This window comes from Taudactylus pleione, unplaced genomic scaffold (genome assembly GCF_031769625.1).
Source record: "Taudactylus pleione unplaced genomic scaffold, aTauple2 ptg000066l, whole genome shotgun sequence".
In the NCBI taxonomy this organism is placed as follows: Eukaryota; Metazoa; Chordata; class Amphibia; order Anura; family Myobatrachidae; genus Taudactylus; species Taudactylus pleione.
Genome location: NW_028284468.1, coordinates 18,169,927 through 18,187,367, shown reverse-complemented (window position 1 = coordinate 18,187,367; position 17,441 = coordinate 18,169,927).

Here is a 17,441-nt window from a genome sequence, read left to right as displayed (position 1 = left end):
AAACAAATGAACTTTGCACTACAAAGCCCACCTTATACAGCAATATAAATAGAGCCGCCACATTATTAGAAATAAGATGTATCCTTTACTGGCACATCTGAGGGTACAGATCAGATACATATCAATTCTAATTAATTAATTAAAAAAAGCCTAATATGTACAGTATATACTATTGCAGATCATGTCATCCTATTTTAGATAACAATGTACAGCAAGAACAACATTTTTGCAGTATTTATAATTAATATTTATATCTAAAGTCCATTACAGGATTTTTATTTCCAGCTCATATGGTTGATCCTATTTCCCTTAAAGCTAAAGGACCCGGATGTGACGTTGAGTGAGGGCGGAAGTGCGGTTCCCTGCCCTGACAGTGTCTCAACTGTAGTATCTGGCCATCAATAGTAGAAATTTTTACCCTCGTGGGCTTGCTTCGTTCGCTACGCTTCGGGCATGGCTTGCTCAGCTCGCCACAGTTTACTATTGCCATTCTATGCCCACGTGGATAGAAAGTGATGATGTCAGAGTCCTGTAGCTGAAGGGAATCTAGCCGCACCCTCATAATATATTTACGGACAGAAAAGAAAAAGGAAGTGTTGCCACCAAACTATTTTTTATTCAAGCCAGGCCACTAAAATTTACATTTATATTGATTATACCTGGTCACAAAACTGCTGGTGGCAGTTTCAGGAAGTCTGGGGAGGGGGGATTAACGATTAGCCTCATTGTGAGTTTCCCTGGTGGGCTGGTCTGATATAGGGCCTCTAACAGCAATTTTTCTTTAGCTTAAAGACTGTGCCCCGGTAATTAGTGACCGCCCAATATGATTTACTTCCTGGAGGGGACCAGTCACAACAACAGCGCCAGAGCACCTCCACTACCTGGAGTTCCTCAGTTCCACTCAGCTCTGCCCTGTGATGACTGTGCTGTGCAGTGTGCACTGCTGTAACTGATGGATGGAAGCTTTCAACTTCCCTGGTGCTCACTGTTATTTTATTTTGGACATTTTTCATTGTCTTTCTTCTCTTCTCCCCCTATGTTTCTCACATCTACCCCTGTTCTTCCCCCGGTCTTCCTCACGGAATCGGTATGAAGTACAGATGGACCGGATGCTGGCTGTCAGTACACTAACAGCGGAATCCCAATGGTTAAAATCCAGACAGGAGAACAGTAAGTAATGTTCCCCTGTCCTATTTACCTCCTAACCCTCATTTCCTGCATCCTTATACTATCCCTCCATAGCCCGACCCTAACCCTCCCGGTGTCCTTACGATCAGGATGCCATCTGCCGGGATCCAGACGTCGGCATCCCGAGTCATCTCGAGATTACGGCACCAATGTTGTCTCTGCGATCGGGATTCTGATGCCGGGGTTCCGGCAGATGGCATCCTACTTGTCGGGATCCTAACCACATCCCTTCCTCACGTATCCCCATTTTTCACCATGTGTTCCTCCTGTCTACCCCCTTGGTTTCTCCCTTCTCCCCCTGTTCTTCCCAGTGTGTTCCTCCCATTTCTCCATGTTCTTTCCATCCCCCTGTGTAACTGCCCTCTATTCTTGTTCTTTCCCATTCCCCCCATCTCTCCCTGTTCACCTGAGCAAACATTCTACGTGGGGTCCGATGCGCGGCCACAGCTGTCTGTTTTCTTTTTTACTTTATGTGACAGTCACTAGCCGGTGTTGTGGGGGATCCTCAATTCAGGCCTAATGAGAGAAGTGGTGATTGGTGGTGAGTGAGTGGTAGTAGGTTGGGGGCAGCCAGAGGAATATGTTCTAATAGTTGCAGGCTCATGCGTGCACACCTCTCTACAATTGCAGTGTGAGTTGTCACCGACTCACCACCAATGGCGAGGCAATGTGCAGGGCACGTTGTATAATAAATATTTTGTGCATTACATTATGATGTACATCTTTGTCTATTTTGTGCCCTAGTATTTTCAGTATTGTAATCTATGTGTAGCTCTATTTCTTACATCTAAGGTAGTCTGTATTATTAGCATCTTGTCTGTCTAGACTTCGTTGTTGTATTTAAAGTACTTTCCCACTATTAGTAGATTTCCCCAAGATAGACTTAACCACAAAACAGAAGGCCAAATGTAATAGGGTGAGAGTTTAGAAAATGTGAGTTTAGCACTCTGAGGGGTAAATTTACTAAGATTCGAGATGGTCCTGATTTTCAAGGAGATTAATCTCGCTGGAACTCACCAAAATTTCGGGTGACTTCATCCCTTGTTTTTTACCAAATTTACCAACAGGCGATTTGAAGCTAAACGAGTTGGCCGATTGTGAAGCAGAACGAGATATCTCTCCCGAGTATCTTGTTTTGCAGGAGATTACTCACCCGAGATTGCAGAGTTTTCTCTCTGCAAATCTCTCCCGAGCTATCAGCCTGCACATATCAGTGAGATATGTGTTGGCTGCTTGTGTGTTAAGACTTGTTAAAAAGGGTTAAATGTTTAAAAAATGACGTGAGGTCCCCCCTCCAAAAAGACTAACCAGCCCCGGGCTTGCCAGCCTGTCCTGGTTCTTAAATTTACAGGGACTAAAATGTGTAGGGTTCCCCTGTAAATTTCCAAACCAGCAACAGGCAGCAGGGACAGAGCTGGTTTTAAATATATGGAGAAAAAAATGGCGTGAGGTTCCCCGTATATTTAAAACCAGCCCTGGACCCTTTCTAACGGGGGACTGATGCCACAGCCAGGGGAGCCCTTTCACCGGGCCCCCCAGGTCTGTGGGTGTCGGGTTGATAGTGTATGTATAGTGTAAAAAAAGGGTTAAATATTGTCTTTAGTTGTGGAACAACAAATACCAGCAAGTCGCCCCCGCATGCTGTTATTTGGAGAACTACAAATACCACAAATACCAGCATGCGGGACATTACGGGCCCGCTGGCACTTGTAGTTCCACAACCAAAGCAATACGTAATAAACACAACATACACCGTGACAGTAACATTTTATTATAGCATACATTCACACTCACTATCACACATACTCACCTAGTATCCGAAGTAATTCATAGGGGTACCTATAAAAAAAATCCATACTCACCTCTCCTATGCGTAGGTCACATCCTCTTCTCCAAGTAGGCATCCAAAGGGTTAAAATAAAAAAACGAGTACCCAAATCCAAGCGGACCGAGCAGAGCTATGGGTTTCCACATAACTTTACTCCGCACGAATGACCGGGGCACACGTGGGCCCCGTCATTGAAGGAGCTGCCAGCCAATCAGCGGGCATAATAATAAAATGACATAATCTCAAAGGTCAATCACAAAGTATGAAAAACGTCTTGTTCAACACCGCCCCTCAGGAACTTAAACCTCATGGTTTAGGGCTGGTGCGTGGTCATCTGGGATACATCCGTCCCGTGTGCTATATGCGAGTCCATCCACTGGTACCCGCTGCATGACGTTTTTCATACTTTGTGATTGACCATTGAGATTATGTCATTTTATTATGTGTATTCATAATTTTTTGGATGAGGTCTTGAAAAAAGTTCAAATTAGAACCGAAACGTTGACCAGAACTAGATGCATCCAAGCAAGTGTGAAGTTAAACCATGAATAAAATTGTTTGAAGTATTCAAGTGGCGAGTGCCTCCTTCCTTTGGTGGAAATTCAAGATTATTTTGGGATCATTTGATTCTTGGAAGCACCCAATGTTGTTTTCCTTGTAGTTGAGAGTGCAGGACATTCTGGGAGATATATATATATATATATATATATATATATGTCCTGGGTGGCGGGCACTTGTATGCTGTCTGTCCTGAGTGGCAACCACTGGGGTTTTGTATTTGCTGTATGGCAGTCACTGGGATTCTGGGCCTGATTCTGACACGCTCGCGAGCGCTGTATGCTTGCAAGCGGGTCGATGGTGCCGAAGTGCGCATGCGCACGACGGAGGGAGCTCCGTTGTGCGCATGCGCGAGACCCGGCGAGTGACGAGGAAGCCGTCGCTCAGGGTCTCGCACCAAAGGGGGCGTGCTGTCGATGGTGACTGACAGCACGACCCCTTTGGTGGGCGTGCCGGGGGCGTGGCTGCGACGGAGGCGTTCCCATGGGAACGCCTACCGTCTGGGTCCGGCCCCACTGACATTAGTAGTGATGTCAGTGGGAGTGATTTTGGCTCTGATAGAGCCAAAATCACTCCTGGGCTTGCGGCAGCGAGACCCTACCGCAGGGTCTCGTCGCAAGCCCGATGGTCGCGATGGTCTTGACCATCGCGACCATCATCATGACCATGAGGCCGCTCCAAGAACAGGTAGGAGGGCCTTGATTCAGAGCGAGCGCTCTGGTCAGAGCGTTCGGCTCTGAATCAGGCCCTCTGTCTGTGCAGTGTGGTGATGCCTGCAATGCTCTGTGTGCTGTATAGCATTGAAAATATCAGTATGTCACATGTTGTGTTTGTGTCGGGAGTCCAAGGGGGGGAGCCTATTTTTTTTTGTGTTCAATTTCTTTTATCGCTTTTGCTGCACTATTCTTTTAGGCTACAAGCCCCTATCTAAAGAAGGAAACATTAGATATTTGCACCAGGAGAGCATGGTTAATTTTTCTGTATTGGATTAGCACAACTATCACCTTGCAGCGTGGTGGCATAGCAACTACTTTCCTTTTCTACATTTACAGTGGTCAGGTTGCCATAGCCCCCTCAAAGACCTGACCACTCCCTCTCAGTTCCGCCTACTACCCATTATGGTGCCCCCCATTTTTTCTGGATCAGCCCTTTTTTTTCTGGATCTGCCACTGGCTGGTGGTAATAGCTCTAAATTTACATTTGAAGGTGTCTTGATATACAGTAACTAAATATGCAAATTTTCTGCAAACCTTTTTCAAATTGTCATTAAAATGATAAGGTTTTTTAATACAGTTTCACAACACTACACTACTGTAGCAATAGATTTAACTTCTAAGAAAGGCTCGAACCTCCATACAAAAATGTGGTGCCTTCTCCATCACTTTTTAATTCCAATTCACACTTTGATACAGTTATTAAAATAAGTTCTTTGCACTGTACGTATGGATGGGAAGTGGTTTGAGATACATACACATGGATCTTCCTCTCTCTCCAATTCACATCCATCGCATACTATATAACTTTCTACACTGACTTCCAATACTCTCTAGAACAGACTTTTATACTGGTCTCTCCAGGAGATCCGGATGCAGATGTAGAGATAGGAGGTTGCGATGGGTGTGGAGCAGCGAATTTACATCTATCTGTAGAATGCCACAATTTCTGGTAGCGAGGGACAGGGCCAAGATGATGTGATTCACTGGGGATTGCATTTTCTTTTTTATGATCTTTTTATTTGTCTAAATGTGAGAGAAAAATATAAAACAGAAAGAGACATATACATCATGAATCATCAAGGAGCGGAAAAGGAGACAATTGAACGCTACAGTTTTCAAACCACATTTCATTGTTATATATTTTTTGTCCTTCTCTCTTTCCTTCCATTTGTTGAACATATAAAGATGGATGTGATGCAATAAACTTAGAACTTAAAGTAGTAACAATTATTATTATTATAAAACATCAGGGTATTGATTATGGGAACCAAAAAACTCCAGTTATCGTGAAAAGTGTATCAAATTCTAACTTTGAATCCTATAAACATATTTAAAAAATGTATAAAAAAGTTACAAAAACTTGTCAGAGAGTCGTTAATGGACAAAAATTAATGATGAGGAGGATTAAGGGGGAAAAAGAGTTGGAGGCGAAGGGAAGCGAGCCGTGAAAAGGGAGAGAGAAAAAAATAATTAAATATAGAAATAAGGGGAGGGGAGAGGAGCAGCAGAAGAGAAAAAATAAAAACAATAAATAAATATATATGTATTAGACTAACACCAGGATAGAGAATAAGTGTTTAAGATAGACCAGGAAGGGTCGCATTGTTGAACCTATACCACGGGGACCAAATTTTGTGAAACTTGTCCACATTATTGTTTTGAAGACTAGTGATGTACTCCATTTTGTACACAAACCAAACACGATTGAGGAGCTCCTGTTGAGTTGGAGGAGAAGGGTTTTTCCAGGCCCTAGCGATCTGATATTTAGCTGCACGGGAAATATGCATAATCATTTTATTGTCAAATTTGGATAGCTGGCAGACCGGGGCACACAAGAGCAAGGAGGCCGGGGGAAAGGGGGGGGCATAGTGGAACTATAGAGGACATAAGTGATTGAACAAGTGACCAAAAAGGAACGACATTAGGGCACGTCGACCAAATATGGAAAAAGGAGCCTACTTGACCGCAGTTTCGCCAACACATGTTGGAGGTAGTGGGATATATTTGGTTAAGAGGTTCCGGGACAAAATACCATCGGGTGTACACTTTATATGCGTTCTCCTTAATGGAAACACTGATAGAGCATTTTGATATATTGAAGCAGATGACCTCCCAAGTTTCTTCCCCCCAGAGAGTTACCTAGGTCCAGTTCCCAAGAAAGTTCATGGGCCGCCAGAGGTGAATGCTCCTGGATAAGGATAGTGTGATAGATACGAGAAATGAGGCCTTTATCAGCAGGACTGTAAATACAAAGGCGTTTTAATGCCGTGGTGTTACATAGGGAATGAGAGGATGGAAGGGCTGAGGTAACGAAGTTCCGGAGTTGGAGATATTGCTAAAAACAGGTTTGCAGGAGTGAATGTTTCTCGCGGATGTCGGTGAACGTTTGCTTAACAAAATTACCTATGATGTGACGGAAATGGTTAATGCCAATCTCTGACCAGGTATTAACCAAAATGGGGTGAGTTGCCAGATGGAAAAGAAGGATGATTCCACAGGGGGGTTTGGGGCGAAGTGAAGGTAGACAGAGGAAATTTAGAAGAGAGAGAGAACCTCATTCAGAGTCGGTCGTAAGCGGCTGCTCGGTCGTACGTATCTGATGTTTCCAAACCACGCATGCATACGGTTAGTTGTGCGCATGTGCGTACGAGACCTTGCGATCCAAAATGCTGTCAATCCTACGGCTTACAAGCAGGAAGTGGCTTCCGGGAGTTGATTGACATGAAAGGCCGTTTGTGGGTGTTGACGGGAGTGGTGGTCTAAAAACGCAGGCGTTCCTCGCCATTTTCGGGGCGTACATAAATTTCCTGCTACGACTGACATAGAAGGCCGGAAGTAGTAAAACGTCACTCTGGGAGCAGGATGGTACAGCTTGAGGTTGGGTATGTGCTCTCTCAAGCACCGGAGTACAATCGATACTATCGAATGTGACTGATGTTATGTTTGATGTTTCTATTTTGTGCCACACAATGCAAGCAGCTAATAATCGTTTGTTGTTGCTAATAACACTGCTAATTGACTTGTAATTGATTCAGTTGTGTTTGCATTAGAGAATAATAAGAATAAATATATTTCATGGGGATGGCTTATTCTATGCGGGTTTTTGTAAAAATTTTTATGTAATTTGCACACAACACAAGTGGCCACAACCAGCAGAAGAAAATTAACATACAGCGACTGACAATGACTGACAACGATTGACTCGATTGCTAGCTGCTATCACTCGTTAGCTAGAGGAGGTGCTTGGTTCATGTATGGGCGTCACTTTGGTTGCGATCGCCTGGCCGTGCGATTGTTCTTTTTCTGATTCTCAATCGTTAGGCGTACGACCGAGCGGCCGCTTACGACCGCCTCTGAATGAGGGCCAGAGTCCCAAGTAGACAAAGTAAGAACGACTGAAGGGACTGAGAAAGCTGAGGGGAGCCTATGTATGCGTAGAAGCCAGGGGAGATCGGAAACGGAGGTGACTTTACAGAGTTCAGATTCCAGGTTGACCCATCGTTTGGTGCCTTTGGGGGAGTGCCAAGCTGCTAATTGGCTGAGCCTGGAGGCTTGATAGTAAACTTTAAAAATGCGCTTGATTGTGTCAATAAATAACTAGATATTTTATACCATGATGCAGTTGTTACATTAAAAATGTACCAAAAATAAATAAATAAATTCCTCATACACACTTGCTGTTTATAGCCCTTTTGGTGATCAAGTGGTATGGAGTGGAATGTCTGTGGGTGGCCCGGTGAACATAAGTCTCTAAGAAGATGCTGTCCCTGTTCTTACCCTAAAGTTGCCTTCCCTCCGGTGTTTGCTTTCAGCGTGGTGCGCGACGTCTTCTTGGGCTTGAATGCTCTGTGCCTCCTTATACGGGGGTCAGTGGCATCCTGCTTCTAATGGGGGAGAGTCAGTCCAGCAACCTGCAGCTCCGTCTCCAACGCGTATCGTACAATGTGTACCTTATCAAGGATGACGTCTGTTCCATTAGGCAGCCTTTTTATTCCTGCCTCCATGATTTCTTTTTTTTTTTTTTTAAACTTTATTGATTAAAAAACGACACAGTGTGTCAATTAATTTCTTTCAAGTAGCAATTGTCAATCATGGGTTTCAAGTGGTGTTGTAAAAAGTATATAAAATGTATTTGAAATGTTTACAGAATGGTAAAATGTATAAATAAAATTTTTTTGTAAAAAAATTGTATAGAGCAATAAAAGATAAATGATATATGACATTACTGAAATAAATAATTTTACTCTAAAATACATTCAACTCAATATCTATATTAAGACCGTGTGGTTTTAGGTAATGATGGAAGGCCGAGACCTCCTGTTACGGAACTTATGAAAAGGATCTCCCTGCGAAGGCGAGGTCTTCTGTTGTTCCAAATGATCTTACCGTAGAGTGATTGAAGAGAGAGAACACGGGGGGGTACAGGAACGTGGAGGGTCTGAAAAAGATATAATAGTTTGGGAAGAACATTTCATTTTTATTGCGTTTATGCGTCCTATCCAGGAGATAAAAAGAGTACGCCAGCAAGAAATATCTTGCTTAATTGCACGGAATAAGGGGGGATAGTTTGCTTTGTACAGACTGTGATAAGATTTTGTGAGATGGATTCCAAGGTATTTAATAGAATATGTCCTCCATAAGACAAAGGAGGTCCAGGGATGCACTTGGAATATGGATGGGCAGTGCTTCAGATTTATCGTGGTTTACTTTGTAGCCAGACAAGCGGCCATATAGAGATAATTCCTGGAAGAGATTTGGGAGAGAGATCAGGGGGTTGGTGAGGGCGAGGAGGACATCATCGGCAAAAAGAGAGAGTTTGTATGAGGAATTGCCAATAAAGATACCAGAGATATCAGTGTTCCCTCGAATCCTACAGGCTAGGGGCTCTATTATCAGAGCATAGATAAGTGGGGAGAGTGGGCATCCCTGCCTGGTTCCATTTGACATGGGGAAGGGGTCTGAAAGGAGACATCCTGCCAGGGCCGGATTAAGGTCTGTGGGGGCCCCTGGGCAACAAACTTGTGGGGGCCCCTATATACCATAGTTTCTCATCACCCTAGGATTTTTTTTCTTTCTATTCACCTTAATGCACCTCTTGCAATGCCCACTGTAGAAGTGCCCCTTATGCAATGTCCCCAGTAATGGTCCCCCCTATACAGTGCTCCTTATACAGTGCCCCCTGTAGTAGTCCCCCCTATGCAGTGCCCCTTATGCAGTGCCTCCAGTATTGGTCTTCCCTATCCAGTGCCACTTATATAATGCCCACAGTATTGGTCCCCCCTATACAGTGCCCCCAGTAGTTGTCCCCCCTATGCATTGCCTGCAGTAGTCCACCCCTATACAGTGCCCCCAGTAGTAATCCCCCCTATGCAGTGTCATTTATATAGTTCCCCCAGTAGTATTCCCCCAAAAGCATTGCCCCCAGTAGTAGTCCCGCCCATGCTCTGCCCCCAGTAGTAGTCCCCCCCATGCTCTGCCCCAGTAGTAGTCCCCCCCTATACAGTGCCCCCAGTAGTAGTCCCCCCATACAGTGCCCCAGTAGTAGTCCCACATGCTCTGCCCCCAGTAGTAGTCCCCACCTATACAGTGCCCCCAGTAGTAACCCCCCCTATGCATTGCCCCCAGTAGCAAACACCCCCCCTATACAGTGCCCCCATGAAGTGGCCCCCCTATACAATGACCTTTGTAGCTGCCCCCCTATACAGGGACGCCTGTAATGCTCCCCCCCTATGCAGTGACAGCTCCCCACACACACACAAAAGAAAAACTTACCTGAATCCGCGCTCCTGACGCGAGTCCCAGCTCTTCTATTGCACAGTTGGGAGAGACGTCAGCGTCATGATGTCTCTCCCATCATCACCAGCTGTGGGGGGGAGCCGGCTCCCTTCTGTTGTGCAGCAGCCAATGAGAGTCTGTCTGACTCTCATCGGCTGCTGTAACATACACACAGCTGCTGCCGGCGGCTGTGTGTATGTCACTGTGTAGTGTGGCCACGCTCACTGCGTGGTCTACACTACACTAATGGAGGGGACACTAGCGGCGGGCGCAGATAGCGCAGTGCTGCTAGTGGGGGCCACTCCGTGTGTGGGAGCCCAGGGACGACCGCCCCTGTTGCCCTCCCTTAATCCGGCCTTGCCTCCTGCTAAAACAGAAGTGGAGGGATTGAAGTATAGAGCTTTAATGGCTTGGAGAAAATTGCCCTTGAAGCCAAAGCCAAGTAGAGTATCAGTCATAAAAGGCCAAGAGACCCTATGAAAGGCCTTCTCGGCGTCAAGGGCGAGAAGGAGAGAGGGGAGCTTAAGGGTATTGACGTGATGGATTAAGTCTACTGTTCTTCTGATATTATCAAGTGCTTGGTGGGTAGGCACAAAGCCCACCTGATCTGGGTGGATGAGAGAAGGGAGGATAGGGTTTAATCTATTTGCTAGTATTTTAGCGAAAAGTTTGAGGTCAGTGTTTAAAAGGGATATTGGCCGATAATTAGTCACAAGTTGGGGATCCCTACCTGGCTTTGGGATGACCGTGTTTTTGGCTCTAGTGGTATCTGAAGAAAAGGGTAGCCCGTCTGGACCTGGTGCTTTTGAAGGTTTCTGGGTTTTAAGCGCAATAATTAATTCTTCAGTTATGGGAAGACTAAAATCCGCAGCAGTGACAGAATCAATCTGAGGTAGGGAACAGGAGGAAAGGTATTCAGAAGTAGGAATAGACGGGGCATTTGGGGAGAGTCAAAATTTTTGAGGTTGTAGAGGTGAGTAAATAGAGTTAATCTTAAAGGGATTATATTGGAGAGATCCAGAGAGATCCTTGAGTGCCGGAATCGCTAGATAAAATTTGAGAGCCTATAGGCAGTTGGCTAGTAAAGTGTCTGCCTTATTGCTTTTTACATAGAAGTGCTAGTTTAATCTTCTGATTTTTCAATCTTCTCTGAGATAATAGCGTTAAGTGCAGATTTCGCTACAACCAATTGTCTGTAAATGGCATCCGTAGGGGTACATTTATGAAGAGATTCCAACTGATGGACCTGTTCCGTAAGGGACTTGAGGAGTTGTTTATGTTCCTTATTCCTGTGTAAGGCATAGCTGATAATATGGCCCTAGAGGACACATTTATGAGCTTGCCAGATAATTGGAGAACAGCCAGAATCAGGCACGTTAAGGGAGAAATAGTCCTTCAAAATGATCTTTGCTCGGAAGTGAGGAATTTTTAATAGCGTCTCATTGAGGCTCCAAGGGGGCCGGACGACCGGGGTGTCCAAAAGGTCAAAAGAAGAGGTGACAATTGAGTGGTCGGACCAAGAATTTGAGACAATCTCAGCGTTAGTGAGGTGTTTGGATACTAATAGACTGCAGAGGATTAGATCAGTTCTTGAGTATCAACGGTGGGGCGCAGAAAAAAAGGTGTAGTCTCTAAAAGAGGGGTTGAGAGAGCACCATGTATATGAGATCTCTGCTTCCATAACATGTTTATTAAGATATCTGGAAAGAGGGCATACCCGGGGACGGGCCTGTGGGGAGGATTTATCTAAAGCAGGGTCCAGAACACAGTTAAAGTCTCCGCCAAGAAACAGATAGCCAACACGTCGCTTGTGCAATGAACTAAAAAAAGACTTAAAAAAGCGTTGGTGGCCTACAATAGGAGCATAGATATTAGCAATAGTAATGTCTATATGTCCCAGTCTGCCAGTTAAGATAATATAATGACCGTCTGAATCAGTATGGACAGAGCTTTGTGTGAAGGGTAGTTTAGATTTATCTAAAGCAGGGTCCAGAACACAGTTAAAGTCTCCGCCAAGAAACAGATAGCCAACACGTCGCTTGTGCAATGAACTAAAAAAAGACTTAAAAAAGCGTTGGTGGCCTACAATAGGAGCATAGATATTAGCAATAGTAATGTCTATATGTCCCAGTCTGCCAGTTAAGATAATATAATGACCGTCTGAATCAGTATGGACAGAGCTTTGTGTGAAGGGTAGTTTATTGTTAATTAGGATCGCAACTCCATTGTGTTTGGTCATGCTGGAAGAGTAAAATACATTGGAGAATTGTTTAGAAAGTAGGGATGGGTGTTCAAGGGATCGGAAGTGGGTTTCTTGTAAAAGGACAATATCAGCCTTAATACTACAAATGGTGCGAAACAGATGTGAACGTTTCTGGGGGGTATTGAGACCTCGGACATTCATGGAAGCAATAGTGAAAGGCATGATGAAAAAAGATCAGATAAAAATTTAGTAAGTGGGAAAGATTAGACAGAATCCACGGCTCGCCTTTGGGGAGAAGAGGGATAAAAAAAAAAGAAGAGAAAAGAGAAGGAAAATAGGCCCGAAAAGAAAAGGAAAAGAAAAAATAGGGACAAAGAAGGGAGCCGACCAAAAATGTGGGGAGAAGTACACAGAAACTAGGACAAAATCGTCCAGAGAGGCGCAGCCAAAATATCCTGAAACACCTCTAGGGAAAATAAATATAAATAATTTACTTATAAAACAATAACTGAAATCCTAATAATTTATAGAGAGAGGGAAAGAGATGTTTGAGGGACTACAATGTCCCCTGGGTGCTGAAGGAGGATAAAGGGAAAAAAAATAAGAAGAGGGAGGGGGGGGATGAAGAAAGGGTAACAGAGTGACATACATAGAGAAAAATAATGGCATGTTAATTGAAGCAACCTAGATCAGCACCATCTAATAATACCATAAACTGTAATCAACAGGGCCACTGCTTTGTCAAGCTTGTTTTCAAGAGAGTCCTTAAACTCCATAATAAGAGAGCGGAGAGCCAAGATATCCTCTTTAGTGGAAGGGGCAGGAGGTGAAGGACCTTTTTTATCCATATCGACCACAGCAGGGGAGGGAAAACCCCTGTGTTGGGAAGACTTAACGCCTCTGGTGAAGTGTTGGGAGATATCACCTCTTCCTTGTTTGGGAGTTTTGGCAGTGGACATCTGCTTGGAGGCAAAGACAGGAACCACGGAGGAGGACTATTTCCTTTGAGAAAAAATAAGATTCCAGGAAAATAGAAAACTGGTTATCACCAATATATGTTATTGATAATGATAAGAGGGGGTGGGATCTAAGCATCCAGGGGTCAGAGGACTCGTCCTCTTTAAAAACATCACAGAAGAGAAATCAATCCACTAGGGCTGAAGGCAAGAGAACGAGGGTTGAGAGTGGTAGGGGGGGGTGGACCAATAAAAGCTGTGTCGGTGTAGCAGAGGTAGAACAGTCCCCAGGGCAGTAGTTGGAGTGACACTCACTATCCCAGCAAACTCACTGCAGGGAAGCAGTAATCAGCAGGGTACGCTCCTATGGGGTGTGAAGGGAGGTCGGGAGTACCTCAATTGGAGACTCCTAGCACTGATCCGTCTGCGGTCGCAGCATCCAGGAGTGCGCTGGGTGAGGTATTCCTGATGATATCTGTATTGTAGATTTGTGGGGGTCCGGGGGCCACCACAGCGATCCTGTCACCACCAACCGTAGGGAGCCGTTCGCGGGAGATTGGGGCTACAGTCAGTGCCACACCTGGATGATTGGCTCCAGCTGGATGATGTGAGTGTTGTCTGGATCAGTGATACCAACACAGGCAGCAGGAGAGATTTCCAGTGTGGGTAAAGTTGCAGGAGGCACAAGAAGCCCAGCTAGTGGCAGACTGCTGCACTATTGTTGGTAAAAGTGCACCTGGTTGCCCTCTGTGTCCTCCACCATCAGCGGGAGACAGGGCTGCTGCAGCAGGATCCACAAAATGGCGGCGGCTTCCCGCGATTCACGGGTCCGGCCGCAAGTATCTCCAGGGGCCCTCCGGGAGTATGTTGGGTCATGCCTGGCAGTTCTAGCAGGTAGCCGCCCCCAGACAATAGCAGGGTCTGCGGCCACGGTGCGGTCCCCGCTCGACTTCCGGTCCATGGGGCTGGCTCCAGCCGTCCAGGAAAGGCCCCGGCTTCAGATGGTGGGGTAGGCCGTGAAGCGAGAGTGCCGCTAGAAGGGCTCCGCTTGTAGGAGGCCAGGCCCAGGGCACGCAGGTTATAGCAGCGGTCACAGGAGACCCAGCCAGAGGTAGTGGACCCCGGTAAAGGTGGGAAATCCCAGGGGAATTGTAGGAGCTCTGGGGAAGCACATCTGTGTAGATGGACAGCTAGGCCACGCCCTGGGGTTGCATTTTCAAGCCCCAAATCGCCCGCTTTATTGGGTGGAATCTGAGAGGTTATTTTACTCTCTAGTGAGTCAAGTAGAGGTCCCAGAAATTCAGGAGACTTCTGGACTTTCTGTAAAGGCAAGTTTGTTCTAAAATCCACAAATTCCATAAGGTCACCTATAAAGTCCTTAACACTTCATACATCCCTCACTTTACATATAGTCAGCCGTTAAATCTACTCCTGATGCAGCTCCCTTGTCTCTCATAACCATCTCTCCCTCCAAAATAAACCATGTCCCCTCTTTTAACCTAATTTATTATAGGGCAATCATCATGGAAATCTCTGAAATACGTATTTTCCATTGAAGTGCGGTGAGGTCAATGGCTGGGAGGCACACATGGAGATGGGAACCTCTCTCACCCCTCTACTCACTGTAACTCTCCCCTCACTACACCAAGCTTCAGTGTCCATTGATTCTCCTATCTGCATCACTGTGTCTTCTCTTGCTGCTGCTGATTGAGCTCCGATCTCTAAACACTGCAGTGCACTTCCTGGTCACATGACACATCCAAGGTGTCTGTAAGTGCTCTAGGCACGCCCCCCCCCCCGCCCCATACTCAGAGTCATGCCTGTTAGCTCTCTTTCTGTGCAGCTTACTGCCCGTGGTGTGGCCCTGCCTCCAGCTCTGCAAGCAGTGTCTGTATATACAGAAGCAAGGCTGAGCTGTTCCTGACTCATCTCTCATCTCCCTGCAGTCGTAGGGAGCTCCACAAAGCTGATGAGTGTTAACTATAATTTTTTTTTACAATAAACAAAGAATATATGTTTATAAGTTATAAATATCTTCTTTGTATTCTAATAATTTTTATTTTATATCAAATCTCAGGAGTATGACAGTATTTTCACTGTTGAGATTATCTGATAACTAGTGAGAGAAGTGAGTTTTTCCACTCATTTCAATAGACATTGGGCCTGATTCAGAGATGGATGCTAATGATATCGCAACTGCGATTTCGCACGCAATGAAACAGCGAAAATATCCGAATGTCTGCAAAGATAATCCGAGCATAAGGACGCCCACTGCTGCTTTCTTACCTGTGTGCGATGACGCATACCTGTGTAAATATCGGTAGCTTCGCCGCACAACGTTGGCCATCTTGGCCTTGTGGAAGGTCTGACCTGCCGCAGCCTCTGGAGCTCTTCAGACACGCAGAGCTGCGTATGCACTCGAGGAGGCTAATTTATGCACACCCCTGTAATGGCGTTTAAATGGACAGACACTCCTGCATTTCTCAGACCACACCCCATCTCCACCCCCAAACGCTGACGTGTCACTCACTCTGCAGTAGATTCCTATGTGCGTCCGTGATCGCAGTGCGATGGCAAACAATTATTGGAATGCGTGTGTAATCGTATTTGTGTCCATCTCTGAATCAGGTCCATTGTCTTTTAGTAGTTGCAAAAAAAAATACATAGAAATACATTGCCAATTCAAATCAATGGCATAATCTATAAAAAATACAAAAATTAATATGTTAATAAAGTTATAGGTTTGAAAGAAAAAAACAAATGAAATGCTAATGTGGAACTACAACTACTGAGAGCCAGGGCATACGGAAATTGTTACACAATATTATTGCATTACTTTGCCATCATCCCCTTTGTTTTCAGTGGGGCTACAGTCAGTACATGCTCAGCCAATAGCAATTGACCAGTATGTAAGCATTGCCTGCTATTGGCTGAGATTTTCAATAAAGTTTTAGGAGCAATGCATTTCAATGGACTTTCTGCACTTATTGATAATTCATTGCCTATTGAAGGGAATGGGAAAAATAGCAATTTCGCTCAGTACAGTTAAATCAGTAAAATTTAAAATAAAAAGATTTTTAATATATTGGAGTAATGAAGTGATTCATTTATGTTAATTTTTGTTGATTTCAACTTCTGAAAAATATCACCCATTGGTAGCTCTCCTCCTTAGTATTCAAGGGATTGTGAAATTGGAATGAAAATGGCAGGGATCAAGAGATTTATAGAGAATAAAAGACAGGCTGCACAATCAATTAACAACCAGAAAGACATGCAAACAAGGATGACAAATCATATTGGCGAGAGATTCTTTTTGTCACATCTGGTGTAGTGAGATCACCCAAGGGCACCAAGTCTAACAGGGCACTTGTCTTCGCCAGGGACCCCCTCAAGGGGATTTGGACTTTGTGGCTGGCAGATCCGGATTATAGTTGTGTAAATACTCCCAGCACCACAAATGTACTAAACACACTGTAGTTCCCCAGTTTTACATTATTCCACACAGAAATCCCAGTGCGTATATGACACAGTAACTCCATGCTGGTAATGTAGCTATGTGAGATACACATTTGAAAGATATGAGAACTAACCGAGTGATTTATCGACTTTAGGAAAAGATGCACACCAATGATATTGTACATACATACTCACCAATCAGCCACACAATGAGCCAAATGTAATAGGGTGTGTGCTTACTGTTATGTGATGAGACTAAGATGAACCAGCAGACTGTGCTGATTAATTTGATATGTGACACTTGGATATCTGTGAGCGACTGAGTCTGTATAAGAAACATAATGGAAATTGGAGTGGAAAAAGGCAGCAACCTCAAAGACTCAGGCCCTGTATCACTACCGATCGAAACTGCGATTACACGCGCAATCGGTCCGATTGTTGTGTTTTGCGCATTCGATCGTAGTAACTATGCAGACCCATCATAGAGTGATTGACAGGAAGTGCCGTTTGCGGGTGGTGATGGGGGGTGGTTGGCGAAACGCAGTCGTGCCAGTGTGTTTGAACGCTGTTGCAGGAATGAGCATAAATTATCCACTGCGATGCCTAACGTAGCTTGAGGACTTAACTCGTGCGATGAAGTTAGCAATATCTGAGTAAGGCCATACCTTCTGCAAGTGTACGTGAGGCTGCGATGGTACTCGATTGTACTGATAGTTTCGCAGTCTTGTTTAACATTACGGATGTGTATAAGGTAAAGTAGG